Source organism: Amia ocellicauda, chromosome 2 (assembly GCF_036373705.1).
Source record: "Amia ocellicauda isolate fAmiCal2 chromosome 2, fAmiCal2.hap1, whole genome shotgun sequence".
Lineage (NCBI taxonomy): Eukaryota > Metazoa > Chordata > Actinopteri > Amiiformes > Amiidae > Amia > Amia ocellicauda.
The window spans coordinates 1,520,785-1,547,659 of NC_089851.1; the positions used below are offsets into that span (position 1 = coordinate 1,520,785).

The window sequence follows — 26,875 nt, forward strand, 5'->3', positions numbered from 1 at the left end:
GGCGATGCGATTTTACTGCCTGCTGCACTGACTGGAAACTCTCTCAGCTCCATTATGTGTGCATGAGCGAGCCAGCGAGCGCCGTCATGCTGGCATGATGGCCTGGCTGTGAGCGTGTGGCTCTGAGCCTGCGTGTGTGTGTGTGTGCATGTGTGTGCGTGTGCTTGCGTGTGAATGGTTTGTCTGCACCAGAGACGGCACATCGCAACACAGTCAGCAATGGAAGAAGGTGGCCTGGTTTGATGAATCACGAGTTCAAGGTGTTGACTTGGCCTCCAAATTCCCCAGATCTCAATCCAATCGAGCATCTGTGGGATGTGCTGGACATACAAGTCCGATCCATGGAAGCCTCACCTCAAAACTTACAGGACTTAAAGGATCTGCTGCTAACGTCTTGGTGCCAGATACCACAGCACACCTTCAGAGGTCTAGTGGAGTCCATGCCTCGACGGGTCAGGGCTGTTTTGGCGGCAAAAGAGGGACCTACACAATATTAGGCAGGTGGTCATAATGTTATGGCTGATTGGTGTATATATGTTTCTTTTTTTTCCAAAGCTGTAGGTCTCTTATTTTTTTCAGAGCTGTGTGTATATATATATATATATATATATATATGCAGAATATAAATTTCCCCACTCAGCACTCACAGCCCAGCACACATCAAAGACAGCTAGGATGTAATAGATCCCAGGGGTACGTGACACAACACCCAGCACAAAATGGAGTATACTGAGTCCCTCACTGCTAAAAACAGAACAGAAGACGATCTTCCACAGCATGTGATAGTGTGCTAGTTTATTTACCCACTTTCCCACTTTGGCTGCATCTTGTTCTCTGCACCATCCAAAAGTACACACACAGACACACACACGCATGCATTCACACACACAGACACAGACATAGCCTGCAGTGTGGGAATCGACAGAGAGAGAAAGGGAGAGAGGGAAAGAGGGTGGTGGGCAACACAGGCGCCTGATCTCGAGTGGGGGGGAGGGCACTTGCGAAGGATGTCTCTTCAAGGATGAGTCACACAGAAGCCCAAGTTGCAGCAGGCGGTGTGCGAGAAAGCCATCAGGGGCCGAGCGTGAATTTCAACACAGCGAACACTGCAGAACGGCAGCCAGGCGTGGCACATTAACGAGGGAACCCCCTCGTTAACCCCCGCCCATCGGACTGAGGCAGGCAGAAGGAGAGAGAGATGTATCTCTCCCTTCCCTGTTCATTCTCTCTCTCTCACTCACTTCATGGATAAAGACAAAAATATCACAACACATAATATTACAACCTCCAGAAGCATTATACAAAGCCATAATCCACACAACACTCTTTGTATTGGCAACAGCAGTAGCAGGAGCAGGAGGAGGAGGAGGAATTTGTATCCTCAGTATTCAAGACAATGTGTGCACCGTCTGTTGTCGCCACTAGGGGGCGAGACTCTGCCCTCAGCCTGCCAGCTCATGCCAGTACAGGGTTGGGCTCAGAGAGAAGCCAGAGAACCACCATGTCTCCTCACCACCAGCAGCAACAACAACAACGACAACAACAACTAGACACAAATGGACAATGTGTACACTCATATAAGCTGTGAAACTATTCTACTTCTGTGTTGTTCTTGTGTTTATTCTGATATGTTGACTGTGTCTGTAAATGCTTTGGCAGCACTTGTCGTGTCAATTTGTCATGCCGATAAAGCTCATTTTGAATTTGAATTTGAGAGAGAGAGAGAGGGAGGGAAAGGAGAGGGAGAGAGAGATTAGAGGGTGAGAGAGAGGAGAGAGATGGACCCTCAGGGGGTTTACGAATCACACAACAGAAACAGACATCGAGCTTCCGCAATAACCCCTGCAAGCAGCCTGACTCCCTCAGCAGTGCAGTGAGGCAATTTCTTGATCTCAGATGGGAGAAAGTGGAGCCGAACAGAACACAGTATAAATACATGTAACGACTATTGTTCTCTGTTGCATGTCTGAATTCTGTGTTCAGGGGTTTACAGGTTTAATATCCTGTATCTCTACACAACAAATTCCTACACTGTGTTTTGCTGTAAATATTTATTTTGCAATCATGCCCATCGTGCCCATCCCTAACTATCTGTGCATGTAGCCACACTGGCCAGGGAGATGCAGCCCTGCTGTCTGTGGGCTGGGGGGGGGCTCTCTGTTCATGTTGGTGGTGGGGTGGGGGGGTTTGAGGCCTGAGAACCGGTGTGAGCAGCACAGCCTCACTTCACAAACTGTGCTCTGCAGACACACGATTAGATTTCAAAAATCCCTAAAACTGCTCACCATACAGACCGACTTGGGTTCGAACCACCATCCCAGACAGACCCCCAGCGCTGATCATCACAGCCTCGCCAGCAGAGCCACACACCCGCTCACACTGACTGACTGAGAGACAACGATTCACTAACTGACGCACTTCTGTACTGACACACTGACTGCCTGACTGACACACTGACTCTCACACTAACTGATACACTTCCACAATGACTGACACATCGGTACACTGACTGAGTGACTGACTGACACACTGGTATGACTGACTGAGGCCTGCTGACTGACCCTCCACAGTGGCAGTGCTGCCCGGCGGACAGAGAGCTCCACTGGCATTTGGACCAGGAGGAGCTGGCCTCACTGGTGGCCGGAGAGCCGGAGAGCCGGGATGCAGGGTCTGGGTGCATCACACCATCAGCTGCAGAGGTCTGCACCGGCGTTCAGAGGTCAGCCACTGGAGAGCCCTGTCTGGACGTTAAAACACAGCAGCTGGGAGCCGGACCCCTGAGCAGCTGGGACCAGGAGCCCGCAGGAAGGGTGAGGCAGAGGTTAAATCCCTCCACTCCAGGGCAGTGCGGTCATCCCAGGACATGGCTGTTACACTGCAGAGGGCGTCTGACCGCAGGGCACAGGGCGGCCCCCCACAACATTAATGAGCCCAAGGACAGACTGAGACATAGAGCGGGGGGGACACTGCACTGCTGGGGGTCCTCAGGGACAGGCCGCCCCCTCCCTGGGCCAAATAAAGCAAAGCACACAACCACAAAGTCACTCACTAGATCAGATGTATTTATTCATTCATTCATTCTTCTCTGTTAATCGAAATCCTTTGCCGAGTCTTTTCCCGCAGTTATTACATTCGGATTATCATAATCACTATGTACATAAAGAGAGAGATTGCAGTTGCCGCTCTGCCAGATTATTACCCCAGGGGGGCATGGACGAGTGACGGCATCAGAGACAGTACTGAGTCTGTTGGGTCCCAGACAGGAGATTAGGAGGAGGGACACTTCCTATAGCAGTTCAAAACTCTTGAACGGGATTGACACTCAACCCCAGGGGACCGATATTATTATGATTAAGATACAGACATGAAAAGACAGGGATAGGGACAGGAAGAGAAAATGAGACAGGCAGGAGAGACAGACAGTGAGGAGAGACACACAGAGACCGAGAGAGAGATGGATGCACAGACACACTGGCAGACAGACTGTCAGACAGAGAGAGAAAGACAGGGCTGTGACGCCGTGACTCCCCTGCAAATCCCTCACAGCTCCATCACTTAGCTGGGTTTAAACACTGTGACAAATTGGATTACGGGAGATTTTAATCAATCGGCAGCACCACCTCCTGACCACAAGAGCACTGCCTCCCTCCCTCTGCATCTCTCAAAACAGGCAGGCTGTCTTCAATGTCTGCCACAGCATATGGTGTTACAATGGGATACAATATAGCACCCTGGGAACTACAACATCCCTACACTGGGATCACAGACAACAACAGCAGCCCCTGTGCATCGTGGGATACAATGGCTCCCAGCCTACAAATCTTCTCAGGGTGACTTCTGGTCCCGTCCCAGCCCTTCCCCAGGACTGGGGGCTGACAAGGACAAGGACTTCCTGTTCTTCTTTGTGTCTGTTGCACTGCCTGGAGGCGAGGCAGCCATTAGGCCTGGGCCCGAAGCCTATAGGAGTGATTCTCTCTCATCCAGGCCCAATGGTTTACTTCACTCATTGTATTAATAACAGCAGTTGGTGTTGATCTCGCCTGTGAAGTGCTCTGTTGCAGCGCTGCGAAGGGTGCTACGCCAAATAAAGATTGATTCATCGAGATTTATTGTGATTTTAGTTATCCGTGTGAATAAAGCTTGTCTTTCTTTCTATCTGTCACTCACTCTGTCTTCTGTCCCTGTGTCTGTCCCCGTCTCTGTCCACTGAAACTGGGGAAACTGTTTTCTCATGTTTGTCTGTCTTGTCTGCCAGGCTTTCCAGTGCTTCTTGGCATTAAAATGTCATTAAACCCTGGCCTGTTTTAAATCCTATTGTACATGAGTCTTCAGGTTTCGTCTTGTCAGAGGACATCCTGATTGCACAGGAAAGGCAAGGCTTTCTGTCAATCAGAACGGGGGGAATGAAAGTCAACTTTCAAGTCTGGAAACTACACTATCCTTCAGAGACCCACTGTACGGAGGCCTGGATAGGTCCGGACACTCACTGCATTCAGTACTGGTTGTGTTGTACTCATGTCAATGCTCTGCCTGATGCCATTTCTGTCACGTCCTGCGGCGAGTTCCGATGTGTTGCCCACACAAAATAAGTACTGAGGGTGGAGGGAAAACAACAAAACACGCACACACACATATACATTAACACACACAGGCAAACACCAAAACTCCCACACACGCATGTAAACAGGCAAACACACACACCCACACACTTCTACTGAGACACCTGTGACATGGAGATTGCGGGGAAGAGTCCAGGCTAGGGGAAGCAAATCAGTTTTACACGTCGCTCTACACTTCCTCTCCACCCTCAGGATTCCCGAGAATCCCTCTGAAGGCCCTGCCGCATTAAAACAAGCTCCTTCCCTACAAAATACAGTGGGGTTTGCTAATGTCCCCCCCCACAGCCCCAGTACAATTACAAACAGACACAGCACGGTCCTTCCTACACGAGTTGTCTGTGTCTCCAAACTGCCCGTCTCTCGCTCATCGTAAAGCGAGCAGAACGCAATACAAATAAAAAAGTGTATGTTGAAGCAGCAGTAGAGAGTGAAAGACTCACTAACCCCCCCCAGGGAAAGAAAGAGATGGGGAAATCAAACTTAAAAAGTGTAAAACGAATCCTCTGCTGCCCCCCCCCTCTGATAACCCCCCCAGGATCCGCCTGGACTCCGGCCAACACTGGAACATTCTGTTTCCATGGCGAACCCGAGCCCAAGCCCTGCCTAACTGGCTTCTCTCTCCTCTCCAGTCTCTCGATCTTCTCTCTCTCCCTCATCTATTTTCCTCCTCTCAGTCCCCTCTCCCCATTCTGTCTCTTCTCCATCCATCTCTAATGTCTCCTTCTAACCTCCTTTCCTTCTCCTCCTTTCAACTCTCTTCCTATTATCTCTTCCTCCCTGGCCCCCTTTATTTCTCCTCTCTCCCCTTTCAATCTCTCTGCTCTCAAACACTGTATCCATCCTCTTCTCCTCCCTCTATCCCCCTCTCCTCTCGCTACATCACTGCAGTAAATTGTTTTGGGGGGGTTGTTCTTTGGCCATATATAATTAGAAGTTCTCCAGTCAGCTCCTCAATAATGACTGACTGACACTTGTCATCGTTTCACCCTCCTCTGGTAAAAGTTAAAGCATTACTGTTAGATGAAATACCGAAATCAATTAACCGTAATGGACTGTGACCTAATTACATGCCTTATATACTGGATATGTTGGACAAGGATTACCAGCGCACTGATTCCCAACGTCTCTTAGAGAGCACCGCAGATGAGTGAGTCGTCTCCACGAGTCACAGTGTTGGCGTTGGTGTTGAGAGTGAGTCCGCAGCCGTGCACTGGGCTCACTTCCTTGATGCCCCATGGCGAGACCTTTGAGCGGCACAGTGCTGTGTAAATCCAGAATCCATCATAGATCCTAATAGGTGTCCAAAAAATCCATCTAGCGGGACACAACAGCAGCTCCCCCCGTGGGTACGACACTGAGCCGTACTTCCTGTGGACACCGTCTCTGCACAGTGCTCCGTGGCAGTGGCTTTGCAAAGGGTGCTGTATTGAATACGGATTAATTGATTGACCGACTGACTGCGCTAACCTAGAGCCCGACATTCATTCATTAACTCAGCGACCAGATGCGATGACGGATCAATCACAGAGACACAGAGGGAGAGCAGATACTGACAGCGGCCTGAGAGTGTGTGGAGCGAGAACTGTGCTGTGCTGGGCTGTGCTGGGCTGTGCTGTTCTGTTCGATACTGTGTTGTGTTGTGCTGTGAATCTGAATTTGAATTTGATAAAGAGAGACTGAGAGCAACTGCCGACTGACCTCCCGGCTCCCTGCCTCCCCAGCCGGCTGTTATCGAGGCTGCGAGGCCGAGCTCCTCCAGCAGCACGACCCCAACGAGCCGCAGCTCAGCCACGCGGGCGCAGAGCCGGGCACCACAGGGGCAGCAGCTGAGCGGGAGACAGTGCACAGGTACACAATGCGCTGTCACACACACACACACACACACACGGGCTGAACAGGACTGTCCTGCCAATGCAATCCTCCTTCCCTCGGAGCGTCACCGGGGGGGCACTGCCGTCTGTGAGACACGGTTGTGATGAATGGTCTGGGCTCGGGGGGGCAGTGCTATTTAAGAGCGCCTCTCCTGGCGATACCCGTTTTTAGCCGGCGTAATCAGCTCTTACTTGGAGTTTTTTCAGTATTTTTACAGCTTGTTCATCTGTTCCAGTTTTAAAGCTCCCTGATTGCTCGCTGTAAACCTGCTGCTGCCACACACATCGCTGTTGACATCCAGGAATCCAAAATCATATTATTATTATTTATACTGTACAGTATGACTGAACACACTGCAGCCCAGCTCTGACACACTGAGCTACTGAACACATGGCAGCACTGAGACACTGAGATACTGAACACACTGCAGCACTGACACACTGAGCTACTGAATACACGGCAGCACTGACACACTGAGATACTGAACACACTGCAGCACTGACACACTGAGCTACTGAACACATTGCAGCACTGAGACACTGAGATACTGAACACAGTGCAGCACTGACACACTGAGATACTGAACACAGTGCAGCACTGACACACTAAGCTACTGAACTAGACACTGAGCTACTGAGACACTGAGCTACTGAACACACTGCAGCACTGACACACTGAGCTACTGATCACATTGCAGCACTGACACACTAAGCTACTGAACACACTGATCTACTGAACTAGACACTGAGCTACTGAGACACTGAGCTACTGAACACACTGCAGCACTGACACACTGAGCTACTGAACACATTGCAGCACTGACACACTGAGCTACTGAACACACTGATCTACTGAACTAGACACTGAGCTACTGAGACACTGAGCTACTGAACACACTGCAGCACTGACACACTGAGCTACTGAACACACTGCAGCACTGACACCCTGAGATACTGAACACACGGCAGCACTGACACACTGAACACACTCCTCATTCCGTCTCCGGCTGCTCTTCCTTCCTCGCCTCATTAGGAAGCATCACCACCGGTCTCCACAGAGATAATGAGCAGAACTCCCCACTACCGGAAGATACGCTGTGTGGATAACGAGGAGTTAATTGGGATAATCTTAACGAGGGCCAGTAGTGCTCTTTATTAATTAAAAACGCCTGTAATTAAAATCCCCTGTGTGCGCAGCTCCCCCCCTCCCTCCCTCCCTCCCCAACAACCCGCACTGCCTCAGCCTTCCTGCAGCCCCCCCAGCCAGCTCCTACGTCCAGCCCCCACACCCTCCATGCTGCATGTCTCAGTGAGGGGCTCCTTTCTTCCTGATTCTCTGTCTGTTATTTTTGTATATCATTGAAGCAGATTCCCAGGCTGAGACCCTGACTGTTTTTATTGCAGTAAAGGGTTCGATGAAGCCCAGGCAGTCAGTCCAGCCCATCCTCCCCGCTACACTGACCCACACCCAGTCCAGCTGTTGAGACACAGGAGAGCTATCGCCTCTCTCACCCTGTTCTCATCTCTCGCTCCATCCCCTTTTGCTCTCCTGTCTCTCTCTCATTCTCTCCCTGTTATCTCTCCAGCTGTCCCCGCTCTCTCGCCCTCTGATCTCTCCTTCCCTTCCCGCCATCCCCCTCTCTCTCTCTCTCTCTCTCTCTCTCTCTCTCTCTCTCTCTCTCTCTCTCTCCAAGAGCCAGGACCACACACCTGCAGGTTCATGACAGGATGAGCAGAGCAGAGCACTGTCACCATCACAGCACGGACAGTTGTGTGTGTGTGAGACTGCGTGCACCTATGTGTGTGACTATGTGTGGGTGAGTCTGGCTGTGTGTGAGACTGTAACTGTGTGTGTGCGTGATTGTGTGTCTAGAGCCTCCTCCTCTCTCTCTCTCTCTTTCACTCCCTCTTGCATGGAGGAGGGGCAGTTTGACCCCTGAACCCGCAGTGAATAGGGAGTCTGGGCTCCTCGCCACTCAGCTCTCAGAGACGCTAATCCTCTGTCCTGTGACCTGCCCTCTCTCCAGGGACGAGGGGGGCAGGGGCACTGGGGGTGTGTGACCGATTAACCCCTCAAGCAGGAGAGTAAAGGGTCGGGGGTTCATTAAATCAAAGCAAACGGCAATAATGAGGGGATAATGAGGTTTATAACAGTCCACACCACGTAGGTCAAGTTTTTCCTTTTAATTAACAAACTAATTAAATAAGGAACAAAGAAACTAATTAACCAGTTAACCAACTCATTCTCCCACTGATTGATCAGTCGTTGTACCTATGTTTCATTTCCTTTGGGGGATTTCACAGAATGAAACTCAAACTGATATCAAATGTATTTTGTTTTTTTTGACTGGGTGTCCCAAGGCAGAGGTGGGGAGGCTGCTGAAACTGCTGCTGCTGAAACCGGTAATGGTGCCATCACACCAGGCCAGCCGACAGCACCGGGCCTGTATGCCGTAGCGCTTTGTTGTCAGTGTTGTAACCGGCGGTCTGTGGGAGGGTATCTGTGTTCGCAGGTAACACAGATTAATTACAGCAGCTCGCGACAAACAAAGTACAAGACGCCTGAGAATACAAGGCTCTGTGCGCTGCGGGTTCAGTAACTCGCTGTGGTTCAGCACTTATTACACAGTTCATTACTGTCTACATGTTTCATAGCTTTAGTGTTTAGAGCTTCCTCTTGGCTACAGTTACATGGTGACATACACTGCACTGTACTACACTATACTGCACTGTACTGTACTACACTATACTGCACTGCACTGACCACACTCAAAACCGCTCACCCTGCCAGGGGCCCGTGTTCAGTGAGCCCTAGTTATTATTATTATTATTACACTGTATTTAGACCCAGGGTTGAATTCATTGCTTGCATTTCCAGCATTAGAGCATATTACGAATGTCGGGTTGTGCATTTCTGTGGATGTATGATGTGCCATCATAGTGCCAATCACACACACAGCTCTCCCACAAGGCATGCAGAAGCCCCAGGGGGCCACAGACCTGTCAGTTACAAGGCCAAGAACTCATGGCCATTTTGTTGCCTGCATGACTGCTTTGAAAAATCAGATTTTACATTTTAAAGTCTTGGATTTATAGTCTCTGGGCCCACCCTCCCCCAACAGAGTTCAATTTTTTCAGACAACCCTTGCCCCCAACCCCAGCACCCCTTGGCACATCAAGAGGGGGAGAGGGAGAGAGAGAGAGAGAGAGAAGAGCCGACAGAATATTGTATTCAGCTAATTTATCTGTCTTCTTAAACTACAAGCCTTTCAATCAAATATGATTTTATTTTTCCTTCTTCAATGCCATTGTTGGAGAGGTGTAGATCCAGACAGGGGGTTAATGCCACATGTCAACTGTAATTTCAGGCCAGAAATTACACTTTACATTACAGTTGGCTGAGGAAATATAATTAATAGCAGTGAACTGAACCCCGTCCATAACCCATCAGAAATAAGAGGGGGAGAGAGAGAGGGGGCGGGGGGGAGAGGGATGCAGAGAAGAAGTGAGTGAGAAAGGGATGACCAAAGAGATAAATGAGAGAAGAGGCAGGGAAATGGAGATCAAAGGGAGAACAGGAGAGAGACAGAGAGAGGGAGGGAGAGGGTAAGAAGGAGAGATTAAAGAAGGCAGAGATATGTGAGGCTCTGAGAGGGAAAGAGAGAGGGTGAAGAGAGAGGGGGGGGTGGAGTGGAGACGAGGCAGAGAGAAGGGCAGGGTGGAGAGGAATGGAGAGGGACTGTGAGAGAGAGACAGACTGAGAAAAGTCACACACATTGCACACGTCTTACATAATAGCTCCCCTGCGTACAAATCTTCCCTGCGTACAAATCTTCCCAGGCTGACCATTTTGGTTTTATCGTTTTAAATATAAAAGGCGAATTATAAAGTGTTATTTAGCATGGGGGGGGGGGGGGGGGGGGTCTTCTACCGAGCAACCTGAACAACATGGGCGAGTCACTGACGCCACTTTAACACCAGCAAGTGATGTCATAAAAAAAATCCCAGAATTCAAACACTTCTGCCAGTGAGGGAAACCAAACGAGCGATCGAGAGACAAGGAGACAGAGAAAGAAACTGAGAGAGGCCGGGAGACACAGGGAGACAGAGAGACTGAGAGTGAGCGAGCCCGAGAGAGAGGAAGAGAGAGCGAGACTGAGAGAAATAATCCGAAGAGCAACTGGCACCCAGGGCCCAGCCTCCTCCACCCCAACAGCTGTTCTCCTCTGACACACAGCCCTGTGCTGCCCTCAGGGGCCACTCTGCGCAAGAGTTCAGGGTGAAGGGCAGAGGGATAGAGAGTGAGGCAAAAGAAGAGCCAAAGAAAGAACGAGAGAGAGAGAAAAGGAGGCATCTCTTGTCCTTCACACATGACTGCGGCGCTGTGGTTTAGAAGCAAACAAATTAAGAAAGCATCCAACTCTCCCGATTAATAGAGCTTAATGATGTGCACAGCTGGCTTAACGGTCTGTCAGTGCCGTGCAGGATGGGCACACCTTCAAGGCCAGCACTGTTTCCTGGGTTAACCCGATGAGCGTCTTCCTCTCTGAAAGACACTTCTCACATCTCACTCGTCTACAGTGATGCACTGAACACAGGAGAAAGGAGGCGAGTCTTGGAGGTGCTACGGCATCTGCTAAACCGACTCTTCAAACTAGTATTGTCCCATAAAACAGCTCCCAGTGTACGGACCCCGCCAGGCTGTCCCATTGCTGCTGTTTGACTTACGAGATGGCACACCTGTAGGATATGAGCCGAGATAATTCACCACACGGGCGAGTCACTGACATCACTCTCACGCCTGCACCACAGTGACATCATCAACCAGCGCCTCGACAGCCTGGGACCCAGGGACGTTTTGTCTGTGTCTGCCGAAGAGGATGGACACTCATTTACAACACTTAGAGAAATAGAACGGAGCTGTCCACATGTGGGCAACACGTGAGGATTGAAAAACAAAAAGAGATCGGGAGGGTTTGGGAGCCATTGAAGTGTGCAGCAGAACGGCTCTCCGGGATTCCCGAGGCACAGGGCGCTCAAGTGTGGGGACTGTGGAGCGCCCTGGAGAGGAGAGGAATAAAATCTTCATCCACCAGCTTTCCCCAAACTGCTCTGAAAGCTGTCACCTTCACTCAGTCATGTGTTCTTATTCTTTATAAGGCAGAAGAAAAAAATCACGAAAGGAAAAGGAAAAAAAAAAAAAAACAGAAGAGCCGAATGATGCATTATGGGTTATTATAAGAACCATTTCTTCTCGACAAGGAGAGATTTATATCCCATTCCTCTGCTCAGCTGGCAGTGGGGGCCATTAAGGAGATTGTATTTGTACAGTAATTATGCTGCACACTAGCACTGGCTATGGACTTCAAAGTGCTTTTCCCCTCCTTATGGTGCTGCTCAGAGATGTGTACTGCCGGTCGAACCCCAAGACACAAGCCTGCTCCGTGTCGGCTGAAGTAATGGCTTCGCACCAGAGGTGGAGAGCAATGCAGGGGCTGTTTCTGTGTCTGTTTTAAGTGGAGGGCACCAGCACTGTCAGGGCGTATTATGATATTTTGTCACTGTGCATTACTGCCAGACATTAATGGACTTTTATGGCAAGGGCTCCTACAGTCAGCACCACGATAACGCGCTCTGACACACTGAGGGGTCAAGGACAAGGGCAGGACTTCACAGCCTTGTCCCTTGAGACAGAACATGAACTAAAATAAAGACAGACAGAACTGGAATTAAGGAGGATCCAGAACTGACCCCAGAGAGGAAAAATATAGCACGGAAAGAGGAGAGGAGGGCTTGGTCTCTGGTATACTGTCTGTGAGAGGAATGGTTTAGAATTCCTCCGGCCTTCGATGAATAGCGTTCACAGCTGTCACCAAGGCACAGGGTCACCCGGCTGCACCCAGATAAAGACATCTGGACCAGCTGCCGATCGCGCTTTGGCTCTGCTCCCAAAGCGTTCCAACATGCAGACTGTAAACTCACATCCTGACATCCACCCATTAGTACTGGACTTACAGGCACTTCCACACAAAAAACACACTGCTTTATTTATATTTTCATATAGTTATATGTTCAAAATATATGTTGATATGTTGTATATGTTAATTTCTATCACATATTTCCAACATATAAAATACATTTGATAATTTACAGACTAAAATGTATTTTAACAGGGGCAGTTTTGGTATAAGAAAAAATATAATGATCTTATATCTTCTGCCATACTGTGTATTACATGTATTTGTTCGAGCCATAAGATGTTTGCTCCGTCTTCAGGCCCTGCTCATTGTAAACATTTCCACAGGTTTCCAGTATTTTCCTTCACTGTTCTTCTTATTTAAATACATTAATAAGGTAACTGGATTCTGGTTCCTGTGAGCACTGAGAGGTGCCCTGAGCGAAGCAGTCTTTAAACCTTCCCTGCATTACAACCTAAGAAAGAGGCTCAAGGCAGATGTGTTAAGTGGGTAATTAGATCAATTAACCAAATAAGGGTTTGATGTGGGATGAACAGTATTTAGAATTGCTCTGGCCCTCGAGGACTGGGTTTGAAGAACACTGCTGTACAGCAGGACGTCTGCTGTCAGGACTCAAGTATTTGTTTCTTGTTCCTTCTACCCCTCCTTCTCCTCCTCCTCCTCCTCCCAGTTTTAGCTCACATCCTACAGGTGTGTTGCAGTTTCGCTCCGAGCCACACTGACAACAATGGGAGAGGAAGCCCACCTGGGACGTTTTGTACGCCTCAAAGTATTGTACCCCCCAGTGTGGTTTCTGATTCATCTTCACACAAGAATCCAGAGACTGACAGGAAATGACTGTGGTGCACACTGCATTGCTGTTTTGCACGGTTGACTGTGCTGTATTGTATTTCACCGTGTAGCATGGTTTGGTCCTGTTGCATAGGTGTAGGTTTAGGGAGGGACGTGTCCCCCCAGTGTTAAGGGAATGTTACAATTTTACGATCCATCGACAAGCAGAGGACCTAGCTGGCAGGCTTTAGAACCATGTGGATGCTGACAACGTGTCAGCACGCCCCCGTGTGCGGTACACCAAATGCAGGACTGGTGTTGTCAAAGTATTTAATCACAAAGATAGAGACTGGACACAAAAAGCCAAAGCACCCCTGTGTGGGGGGGTTGCTGTATTTTGGGCCAGGTCTGACCCCATTGTTCACTCTTTGCCTGCCTCATGTGGGAGTCCTGACATCTGCATGAGGCCTGATGCACTGTGGCCTCCAGGTCCGGCCTGGAGAGGAGCTCTGATTAATGAGACACTGAAGTCCACGGCCACCCCCCCCGATCAAAACTGTCCTCGGACTGAGTGTGTGTTTTTGTGTGTGTGTGTGTAGTGTAGTGTGTGTAGTACGTGTCTGTGTGTGTGTGTGTAGTGTGTGTGTGCACGTGTGTCAGGTCTGTGCTCCTCAGTCCTGTACTGAGGCTGCTTCCCTGACTGAAGTAGCGTGAGCGAGAGATGCTGCTGCTGCAGAGAGACAGAGAGCCTGCTGAGCCCATCACTGCAGACCCCCTCCCCCTCTCCCCCTCATCCTTGTTGCCACGCTTCTCCCTGTCCCTCTGTCCTCCCCTCCCCGTGTCCTGACCCCCCAGTGGCCCGGTGGCTGTGGGCCGCTCTGTCCTCCTGCTGGCTGAGGATTCACTGGACCGACCAACTAAACCCCTGCTGGGGAAACACGCTGCGCTTCAATTTGCTTCTCCCTTTTTCTCTATCTCCCCACCTCTCTCTCCCCCCTCCCTCTCCCCATCTTTCTCTCCGCCCCCTCTCCTCCTTGTGGTTTATTTTCGTCTCTTTTGCAGGACCTGCCTGCCGATGCCCTAGACGCGGAGTCAACACAGAAAGAAGCTGTTTTATTTTAGTTTATTTTTTCCACCCTTTCTCTCTTTCCTTTTCTGTTTTGGTTCGCAGCAGCTTGGGAGGTGAGGAATTTCAGTCCTGAAGTGTTCCCATACAGCCCATTATCTGTCCTCTGGACTTCCCGGCGCAGCGGCAGTCTGACCTTCGGACCCGAGCGTGTGAGAACAGAGGGGACATTTCTCGCATTCATTGGACCACTTCAGCCACACAGTGAAGACCATCCGCACAATCCTCGCTGTTGCCCCGGCCTGGACGCCACACCTGTGGGCCGGTCCTCCTCTCTGTGGACTGATGCGTCGCAGCGCAGTGACGAGACTGAGGTACAGCTAGAGGGGTTTCTGGAGACGGACACGCCTCTCGCCCTGTTGCCTCTCTCAGATCGTCAGCGTTGTGGGGATTAGCATCCAACACTGTCCTAATTGGTACCTAATGTCTTACGAGTCAGTTCCAACTGAAATGCAAACTGAAATGGTTTGTTGAAATATATATTTATTTTTGTAATCACCCTGTATCTTCAAGGCACAGGGTTTTGCAACCCATAATCAAGACAGAAACCCACTGCTCTGATGGTGTTAACCAGTCAACGCCCTGACACTCCAAAGGTGGCACCTCCCTGACACCAGAATACAGTGCCCAGATTGAAGTATGGTACCCAGATTGGAGCCAGCGCTGCCTGGACAATAATATGAGGCCCAGGTTGGATCCAGCGCTTTAGACCCCAGACTGAGAACAGAAGAGACTAGTACAGATTGTGCTACTAACAATACAAAACACAGCAACAGGACCCATTCCCAGAGCTGAAGCAGCAGTACCACCAGACGCTCAAGAAGCCTCCCAGGCCGGGGGGGCGCTTGGCTGTAATGCATTGCTACTGAGACAAGTCCCACTTAGCCAACACGCGGTTTAACAAGCCGTGCCAGGATCCATCCTGCATCGACAGGAACTCAATCAGCCCCAGTGCTGCACAAGTCGGCCACCGCCGAGCTCTCATCAATCGCTGGTAATTACAGGGCTGCAGCACAGAGCCGGCCAGGTCGGTGCCGCCAGAGGAAGGGCTGCGGTGGAGCAGCACGAACCCGGTGTGCACCGCAGCAGAGTGTGAGTGCGGCTTTATCTGACAGTGGCAGCGAGATGCCAGGGCCCCACGTCCTGCTTGTTCTCGTTCTAGATAAGCTCTGTTTAAGCTTTTTCATTAGCCCATATTCACACCATTCCATCCATCACTCTTTCAGAACCGCTGCATCCAGGATGGGGTGAGCCTGGGTGCACCACGGGGGACACCAGGCAGACACACCCGAGGCTGAAATCGAACCCGGGTCCCAGGAGCTTTGAGGCAGCTCTGCCAACCACTGTGCTGCCCTTTATATTAAACAGTTGGGGGAAATGTAAATAAATAAGCCACTTCAGTTCCCATACATTCTGTAAGCTAAACAATTAAAAAAAAAGTTCAAATTAAGCAAATTATTAGTTCAGTTAAGCACCTGAGAGCTCAGCTGGGACAGAAGCCAGCTGGGCGGTGGGGCCCCGGCTGAGGGCAGCAGGGCAGCAGGGCATTGTCCACAGCTGCTGTCTGCAATTCAGGGAATCTCAGCTCCGTTTTGCATTGCAAATCAGACAAACTAACAGTGCAGTAAGACAACCTGTAGTATTGCCCCTCCTACTCATCACAAACCCCGCTGTGTCTAAACAGACCCACTGTGCCGTGGAGCTGCCCCCCCGACACTGGTACTGATGGAAAGTAATCTGGGAACAGTCGTTAAAGGAAGTGAACAGTAGTTTATGGACATCGCTGCCAGGCGGTCTCCTGTGTAAAGACACGTATGTTGTATTGTGTGGTACATGGCTTTGTGTTGCGTCACACTGCACCTCTGATTTGCAATGCAAAACGGAGAAGAGATTCCCAAACGTTCACAGTCTCGAGCTGCCCCTGGCCTGGCCCACAGCAGCGCTCTCAGCCTGGAGCCGAGACCCGCGGCCCTGTTGGCTCCTGCTCACATTGCACTGCACTGGATATCAATGCTCTGTGAGAATAGCTGAAGAGTGATGGATGAGAGGTGTGTCACACACAAATACACACTCACACTAATATCAATAAACAAGCAGAGTACACATGTACACCACAGTATATAAACATAAGTGTCTCCGTGCAGTGCTTGTGTTTCAGCTCCCAGTGGAGAGAGCGGCCAGTGGAGGGTCTCGTCAGCGTGTTTAATCTGCGGCAGTTAACGGCTGCAGCAGCGCTTCATTAAAGAGGAACATAGAGGGTTTTTTCTGCTTGTTACTAATCAGCCCTGCCTCCACTCACACACACTCACACAACCGGGGCTGAGCAGCTACTGTTCTGTTCAGCGAGGGGAGCAGGGGGTCTGGATGAATCTCCCGCAGCCATGGAGGTCTCTCTGTACAGACTGTGTTTGAGACACTGGGATCCCCAAGTCACCGAGTCTCTTCCCGAATGTTTGCTTTAACCATCACATTGTTTTACAGTGATTCCAGCTTTACTTTAAGGAGGACTTATTACGATGTGCATTGTACTTAATTACACTGACTGTAACGGGTCAGTTTTTGTGAGAGCGGCTGCTACAAAATAAATACATACATACATTCAAATACCTCAGCTACTAATCGAGCACCATGGGCGGGATGGCCTCCTCTACACTGAAAACATTCGTTTGATTTTTTGAAAAGCTAGGTGTACATAACATACAGTCACTGGTCATACAGGGGAGCCAAAATGAAGCAGCACAGAGACGCACTTAGAGTAAAGAACCAGTGAGTGAGTGAGCAAGAAACACATTTATTTGACTGTTCCCTCATGTCAGATTTCTCGCTTGTGTTTCCCTCAGATAACAGGATCCTTTCTTCAAATCAATCTATCTATCGAACTTTGCCTATTACACCCGCTCAACAGGGCTCTACCATACATGACTGCAAACGATTGACCGTGAGTTTCACCCATGATTTACCACAGTCGATCTTAATGGATGCACAATCGTTCAGCATGGTACGTGATGGCCTTGTCTTAGTGTAATGGCCAGGAGTGTGACCAGACTGGGTAACAATGCAGAGGACAAATGCGGCAACTGTGTGACTGTACCTGTCCTCACAACCCTCCACAAGGGCCGTGTGACCGTGCCTGTCCTCACAATCTTCCACAAGGGCTACAGGTTACAGGGCAGCGCTAACACATGCAGTTAGATGAAACGTAATAAGGCCATCTGTGGCAGCCTTCCTTGCTTCGGGCGTCTGCTCCTTTGCATCACGTCTGTGCACAGAAATGAGCCATCTGACAGGAGCGGGGTCTTAATTGTGGGCCGGAGCTCCACTGCTGGCACTGGTTATGAATTGCTCTTGTGTTCAGAGGTGTCAGCTCCGTGCGAGTGACCGTATTAACTGTGACACAGATGAAAGCAGCCTCTCTCTCACACGCTGGACTGGAAGGTGTGCTGAATCGTTAACGAGGTGTAATTACACTGTGGACTTTGGGCTCATTTGCTCGGACAGCCCAGGGCACAGACTCACTCACACACTCACACAGACACACAATTTCACAAGCATTTGAAATATGTAGCCTATTCATTGGCACAGACATAAACTTAAAAGCATTCAAACACAGACACTCACTCACCAACATGCAACCCCCCCCCCCCCACCATCTGAATGCTAACAAGCCATTTGCTCTCTGTTCTGAATGAGCACGATTTCTACAGCAGCTGCAATCACAGACACAAGCGGAAGAAATGGCCACAGTACCATTTGTTGGGTTTAAATACAGTAACTTAATTAATACATTCTTTAACTGTATAAAATAACAAAATCTAAAACCATACTTTTATTCAGAATTGTGCTCAGGTCGCAAAAATAGGCTTTTTTCAAGAAAACCCTGAGAAAATGATTGTACCCATTTACCAAGTCTGCAAATATACAGCTCTGGAAAAAATTAAGAGACCACTCCCAAGTTCAGAAATCAACGTTACGTGGTCTCTTCATTTTTTCCAGAGCTGTACATTTTTATACAATAATAATTACTATACGCTCCACCTTTCCGTCCCATATAGCTGGGGCAGGACGCCACTGTCGATGGCCCAGATCCAGCGTGTCACCTTGCCAGTGGAGGCTGTGCCATGTGTGGCAGTGTGTCCTAAAGCTCCAGTGTATATGGTACAAGGGACCCCATACAAGGTCACACACGACTGGGAGCCCGTCTAGATCATTCAGGTGAATTGCTGAATAACCACCTGCTGTACCTATCCCTTGGAGGTGTCCTAGGGTATCACACACACATGGCCAGGTAAGTGTCCCAGAGACACCCCCAGCGCCCGGACTGGAGAGGGGGCCTAACACAGACCGCGGCCTCTGAGGTGAACAGCCGGCATCTCTGTTCACAGGAGGTGGTGGAAGCAACAGCTGACTAGCGCAGACAGAAGCTCAAACGCCAAGACCATTAGCGTCACCCCGCATTAAACAGGGAGCGCAATGAAAGACATACTCGTGTCCTCTCACTGCCGTCGACTCCTTCCTCCTCTCAGTCTTCGTACGACAACATGTAGGCTTGTCCTCTTGTGCGATCTTGTAGGGCACAGGGGCGTTCGGATGTGACAGGGCGTGTCTTGGGGACAGCTGGCGTGTCTTATGAGACAATGTGTTTGTGTATATACTATACTTTACCACAGTTTTAGCATGGTACTAGTATACCTTACCATGGTATTCTGTACTTTACTGTGTTATTAGCATTGTACTACCATACTATACTATTTACCATGTTTTTAACATGATTTTATCAAGATTTTTTTTTTTTTTTACCAAGAGTTTAACACATTTTTACTATGTTTTTAACATTGTTACTAAGACTGTACTGTGTTTTTACCAATACATTTTTAGTTAGTATTTTTATCCATGGTATACTGTACTTTATCATGTGTTTACCATGCTACACTATGCCTTTACCACTTTACACTAAACTACAATCCTATAGGGGACCGTTTATTGGGCCCACGGTCCCGTATGACATTTCTTATTCCCTTGTGACACTTGTAAACTGCCACGATCAGACCTGCTATAATACTACAGATACTGACCTACTTACTTTTACATACTATTCCTGATGCACACAACTCCTAACCTACATTATACAGAGCACTACAACTGCTACTACTTTGATTGCAAACACTGTAAATCACTGATAATGACCTTCATATTACCATCAAAAGAATATATGCAGTAATAAATCATGCAAAAAGTACAAAGTATTATAAAATTATGATGATACGATCGCTTCCTCCTCCCACAGGGTGTTTTACTCCAGTGTGACACTTTCACCTCACTTGCCCTGTCGAATTAAACAAGCTCGCTGGGCGCAGCCAAATCAATAGCACCCCCAGCATAAGAGCAATCCTATTAAAGAGTTATAAAACAAATCATACGCATCCATGTACACACAGCACACACACTCCAGACTGTGCTGCTCTGCTCCCTGGCCCCTCATGCAACATTAATGTGAACCAACCCCGGCGCCGGCAGGGCAACATGCTGTGTCATGTTAAATGCATGCTCTGGACCCGCGGTCTCTCCACCCTCTTCCCTTCCATTGCACACAAACAAACGCACGCACAGGCACAGAGAAACGCATCTACAAGCGCGCACACACAAACACGCACACCCAGGGCCTAAATATGCAAAAGCACCGCTGACCTGGGCTTTACAGTAGTTTTCAGGTATTGACTCCCAGCTGACCAGCTGTGCTCCGTCCGCTTGTCCCAGAAGCATTTCTTAAGCTCTCATGAACTGACCAATCCATACAGTACGCATATTATTATTACTATTATTATTATAATTACTGTAGTACTCTGGGGGGTTTGTGTGGCTGCAGTGTGTGTGTGTGTGTGTGTGGGGGAGGGGGGAGGGGTCATAGTGTTTGGGCACCTGAGTGTTAGTGAACAGGAAAGTGTGGGTGCTGGGGTCAAGGTTGGCCTTGTGTGGGAGTAGTGTGGAAGCAGTGATTGGGGAGAGGACATCACGGGGGCCAGGGGAAGAATAGGGTTGCGCCGAACCCCTCGTGCAGATTCGATTCGACAGACAGAAAGACAGACAGAGTAGCTGCACCTGCCTGTAAAACGGCTTCCTGACAGTAAAGCTGCGGCTCGAGTTCCTCCCTAAGTTAATTTCTTGTTTTAATTCAAAACGATACATTATTATTACCATTACTATAATATAGCAGTATTCCAGCATCTCTTGCCAGCTGGGCCGATCTCTGTGCTACTCCGGGCAGTGGGGGGGTAAACTGGCCTGTTTGCATCTTGCCAGGCTCTGCTTTTTGACACACTTCCCAGAAACTGATCCCTCGCCGGCCCAGAGATAAATTCTTTGTTGTTTCACAGCTGTGACCCCCCTGCCCCAACCACCGGAAAAAAATATAAAATAACTTCAGAATAAAGGCCTTATTACGCCAAGGTAACAGTAAGTATCTGTGTATAGATAACACGGCTCTGCGGGAGCGATTTCTCACTGTAATCTGCCTGGGAGGCAGGCCCGATCGGTAACAGAAAATACCAGAAAAGCAGAAAAACCGCTCTACGTTCCTCTTTAATGAAGCGCTGCTGCAGCCGTTATCTGCCTCAGATTAAACACGCTGATGAGACCCTCCTCTGGCCGCTCTCTCCACTGGGAGCAGAAACACAAGCACTGCAAGGAGACACTGCTGTGAGTCTGCACACAGGACAGGTGCACAGAAACAGTGCTTACACAATACACTCACCTAAAGGATTATTAGGAACACCTGTTCAATTTCTCATTAATGCAATTATCTAACCAACCAATCACATGGCAGTTGCTTCAATGCATTTAGGGGTGTGGTCCTGGTCAAGACAATCTCCTGAACTCCAAACTGAATGTCTGAATGGGAAAGAAAGGTGATTTAAGCAATTTTGAGCGTGGCATGGTTGTTGGTGCCAGACGGGCCGGTCTGAGTATTTCACAATCTGCTCAGTTACTAGGATTTTCACGCACAACCATTTCTAGGGTTTACAAAGAATGGTGTGAAAAGGGAAAAACATCCAGTATGCGGCAGTCCTGTGGGCGAAAATGCCTTGTTGATGCTAGAGGTCAGAGGAGAATGGGCCGACTGATTCAAGCTGATAGAAGAGCAACTTTGACTGAAATAACCACTCGTTACAACCGAGGTATGCAGCAAAGCATTTGTGAAGCCACAACACGTACAACCTTGAGGCGGATGGGCTACAACAGCAGAAGACCCCACCGGGTACCACTCATCTCCACTACAAATAGGAAAAAGAGGCTACAATTTGCACAAGCTCACCAAAATTGGACAGTTGAAGACTGGAAAAATGTTGCCTGGTCTAATGAGTCTCGATTTCTGTTGAGACATTCAGATGGTCGAGTCAGAATTTGGCGTAAACAGAATGAGAACATGGATCCATCATGCCTTGTTACCACTGTGCAGGCTGGTGGTGGTGGTGTAATGGTGTGGGGGATGTTTTCTTGGCACATTTTAGGCCCCTTAGTGCCAATTGGGCATCGTTTAAATGCCACGGCCTACCTGAGCATTGTTTCTGACCATGTCCATCCCTTTATGACCACCATGTACCCATCCTCTGATGGCTACTTCCAGCAGGATAATGCACCATGTCACAAAGGTCGAATCATTTCAAATTGGTTTCTTGAACATGACAATGAGTTCACTGTACTAAACTGGCCCCCACAGTCACCAGATCTCAACCCAATAGAGCATCTTTGGGATGTGGTGGAACGGGAGCTTCGTGCCCTGGATGTGCATCCCACAAATCTCCATCAACTGCAAGATGCTATCCTATCAATATGGGCCAACATTTCTAAAGAATGCTTTCAGCACCTTGTTGAATCAATGCCACGTAGAATTAAGGCAGTTCTGAAGGCGAAAGGGGGTCAAACACAGTATTAGTATGGTGTTCCTAATAATCCTTTAGGTGAGTGTATGTTTATATGTTGTGGTGTATATGTGTACTCGGCTAGTTTTTTTAGAGTGTGTGTGTACTTCAGTGAGAGCGTGTGTGTGTGTGTGTGTGTGTGTGTGTGCGTGAGTAAGTGTGTGTGTGTATAACAGTGTGTTTGAGAGTGTGAGGGTAACTGTGTGCGAGTATAAACATTGATTCAGGATTCAGTGATTCAGGAGTTGATGAGGGTCAATCACCTCGGCCCCCTTCGATGCGGCGGCTCTCCGAGCTGACCTGGCGACGGGCTGCGTTTGCTCGAGTGATCAATAGCGGACGAGCTGCTTCAGAGTGATCCGCAGAACTGGATTAGGGCTCCCAGGATCAGCGCTGGGCTCGGATGTCCCGATAGATGTTTACCAAGCTCTGCTGTGAGAAACATGACTTGGCATTGACAGGCGGTATTGATCTGTGCAAGCATAACTTGAGGCACGGGTCTGAGATTAGCAACAGTCAAGAGGGTGTGTGTGTGTGTGTGTGTGTGTTTGTGCATGCGTGCATGCCTGCTGGAATGTCTATGTCTGTGTAATTGGTATTATTATACACAACTATTTAATGCAATCTGCAGTTTTATAACAGGATTAATCTGAATTGAAAATGTAATTGCTTTTAAAAGGTAAATGTAGTATTATGTTCCTATCCATTTAATAATAACAATAATAATGTACTCCACACTGAGTCTTGCTGCAGGGGCTGAAATGTCAGTCATGTGTCGTGTGCTGCTCTGTCCTGTATGTCTACTGGATTGATCCTGCAAATATGGAGAGCGTCTGTCCTCACTCAATGTGATAACGCAGCTCAGCTCCTTGGAGTGGAAGTGTGTGCAGTACAGCGCTCTCTCTCTCTCTCTCTCTCTCTCTCTCTGTACTACCACACTGGCAGGCATGTGTGTGTGTGTGAGAGAGATAGAGAGACAGAGAGACAGAGAAACAGAGAGAGGGAGAGAGAGAGAGAGCACAAGAGAGAGAAAGGAGAACTGGTGCTTGCCAGAAGCATGCTTGCTCACTAGCTTGTGTGCATGTTTATATATGTATATGTATGTGTCTTTCTGTGACTGAGATCTCTCCGTCTAAATTCCCGTTACTGTGAGCACAGGCTGTGGTCATTTGTGAACACCCACACACAGACACACACACACCCACAAAAACATACACACACGGCAATGCAGTGGATCCACAGATGTGTGTACGAGTGTGCACAGGGGTTTATACCTAGTATCTGAAGCAGAGAGGGGGGGCAGTTCCTCTAATTAATGTCCAATTCCAATCCTGTAACTCGACTTTTTCAATCCCGGTTCTAGTTATTAACTCATATGGAATGGATGCCAACTCTGACGTCTCTTCAAACACCTGCTACAACTTCACCTCCACGATAACCCCAAGACACAAAGAGACTTGTCAAAATCTCTCCAGGACGTACGGCCATTGTCAGGACAGTGCCCTCCCGTGCTGCCGCCGGGGTCACCCTGAGGTACCGCGCTGCCTCTGCTAACCTTGGTGGCTGTTATTTATGCGTTCATTCCCTAAAGCTCAGTGCAGTGCAGACCACAGCACTGGGGCTGCTTGGGTCCCCAGTACTTCAGAGGTACTCGAATGCAGGCAACACTGAAGCCTTCAAAATTAACTGCTCTGCCCCCGCCACCTGCCCTGTATGTTTTTTTGTTTTTTATTAGAAAAATAATAATTAAAAAAAAAAAAAGACATCAGCATTGTCAACACACTAAAGTCACACCAGGAGAAACAAAACTGTCTGGGAGAGGGATGACTGTGAGAGGAGCGGTGCCTGCGGCTGGCGTGTCCGCGGCTCCGCTCTATCCAGGTCGCACGTGTGTCCCGCCCCGGCCCCCCGGGAGCCACAGCAACACAACGGGAGGATGCACGGGCCTGTGCTGGTTTCCTAGGAGACCGGAGCCCACAAGTCATATGATCAGGGAAGCGGTGTTCTGTTGCTGATGCGCGCACACACACACACACACAGCACAGACTGCAATCAATAGACTGAGCGAGGAATAGGAGGGAGAGAGGAAAGAGGGGGAAGGGAAGGAACAGAGGGGGAGGGAGGAGACCTTAAGATGCAGGAAATGAGATGGACAGGGGGGGGAAGGAGGAGGGAGTTGGGAAAGATAAATACAGAGGACAGGAGCAGAGGGAAGGGGAGAGAGATGGGATCTGTGGTTGGACTCTACTCGAGATCCCTGGCCACTGAGATTGGGCTGATTTCATAATGTCCCCAAGACTGCCAGAGAGGGGCGCCGCACTTTAGACAAGGGTTCATCACTACGAGTAATATGGACACTTGAAGGGTTTACATTCTGCCCAAGGCTCACTTTCATCACAGAAATAGATACACAGATAAAAATCTATAAATCAATAACAATCATGACCATCACCTGCAGCGGGAGTGGGACCTAGATTATATATATTTTAGAGAGAGACAGCTATAGTATACACTGGCCCACAATTATTCAGGAGGGTATAGATTTGAGTGAATGAGTGAGTGAGTGAGTGAGTGTGTCTGTCTGGAGGGGCAGACCGGATTCCTCTTGTAAATCTGTCTGAAGTGTTGCAGCTGTCCAGAAGACCCAGGGTAAGCCTGGCTCTCCAAGTGACCACGCTGTGCACAGCCGTCTGTGGAATAAACGCAGGCGCTGCGGCGACTCCGTGTCTTCTGGACAGACGTGAGCACTAATGCATTCGGCCGGGCTCTAGTGCAGTGGAGCCGCACAAATTCCACATTCTCTCACGGGCGCAGAAACGGCTCTGATATTGAGAGGGGCTGGGGTGTTCAGATGGGGGGGTGAGTGCAGGTGCGTTTCACATACTGCAAAGATTCAGTTCAGACCCGTTTCATCTGAGAGAGAAAGAGAGAGAATGAGAGAGCTCTAGTCAGTCATCCAGCCACAGCCACTCCACCTGCCTGCCTGTCATCACGGGGTTAACACAGAGTTGTGGCGGGCTGTGGTGCACAGTGTGGCAGCACAACGGCGACACAATGGGTTTTGACTTTTATTTCTGCTCCACGGTGACCATCCAATCAGACGGTCCTGAAATTAGTTTTTCAAGTACTTTCAAGGTGCATGGTCAAAGATCTTCCAGCACTTCGTAACCTTGGTAAACTAAACCTTCTCATCTAAAACGCACACTCTTCTGCACTGAACTAAGCACATGAAATTATAATTTCACCACACTATTAGATGTTATTATGCTGTAACACCAAAAATGTTTCATAAGAGCCTTCATGTACACTTGGCACCTGTGACTTAAATCAGGTTGATATTAAATTAATATAAATCAATATATTTTTTTTAATGTAAAAAAATGTAACACATTAGAATAATTGAATACGAATACTAAACCATCAACATGTCCTATACATATATTGTAAATACCTTGTACTATACCTTTGCTAGGGTTAAGCGATTACCTAATTTTTGTTTTTGCCCTGTGCCAGTGCTGAATGACACTCCTGCGCAAGTATCAGTGTCTCTTTCTCGTTTTGTTATTCTAACTGTTATTCTACCGGTATGATTATTGCTTTGCTAATCTGAAAACACATATTCTCTCGATCTATCTTTGTAGTAATTTAATTCTAATTAAATCAATGTTTATTGACTGTATTTCGTGTACAATGATCAACTGAATACACATATGCAACAATTCTTATTATTCCGTCTCTTGGTTGGGTTTGTGCTTATTGCTGTGCATGTCTGAAAAATAAAGCCTTATTCTGTCGTATTCTAGTACTTTTAGATGTTTATTTTGTCTAATTTACATGTATTATTTAAATACACAAGAACAATTATTATATTATATACTTGTAGAAAACCTATACACTATTTTTTAAGTCTAATAATACACAAAGAAAAGTTAAGCAACTTAAGAAAAACTCTAAACTCACTCTGGAGAGCGCGGGCGCACACATGACGCTGATGTGTACAAACATGACTGCGCACAGAAAGAGCAATTGTCAGCAAACCATCAAACACATGCCTACAGCGGCCATTTACTTTTGGCATAACTCGACAGCACAGACTCTACCATAGTGAAAACGTGAATCTTTTTCTTGCAAACCTTACAATGCTGTACGCAAATGTGGACCTTGTTTTAACCACAGTGTATATTCAATTTGATCGAGCCCCCTTTCTTTAAAACGGCAGCATTGCGGCACATTTGCCTCACTTGTGTAAGCGGCTCATACTAGCAGCACATCAAACACACCGACACATCCAACAGGAGTCGCACTGGCCGTGGCATAGACCAATCAACCGGCTCTCCAACCACTGTACTTATATCTGGATGTTAATTCATTTAATCAGATTGCCGATTGTGACTGTTGATTTGCAAATTTTAAAAAATATATATTCACAAAATTCCAGTACTTTCAAGCACTTTATTCAGAATTCAAGCACTTTCACAACCTTGAAAATACCACCTTAAAATTCAAGCATTTTCAAGGATTTCAAGCACCCGTACGAACCCTGCCAGGGAGTGCTGGTAATGTCTGGCTCACAAAGCCTCGGGAGGCAGGGTGG

At 48.4% G+C, this 26,875-nt stretch overlaps 1 protein-coding gene across 1 annotated transcript in view; it reads right to left on the bottom strand.

The window, feature by feature from the left end:
• The window catches only part of arhgap39 (Rho GTPase activating protein 39), a 77,203-nt gene that overhangs the window by 24,348 nt on the left and 25,980 nt on the right, over positions 1–26,875 (bottom strand). The gene's annotated exons all lie outside the window — the stretch shown is intronic.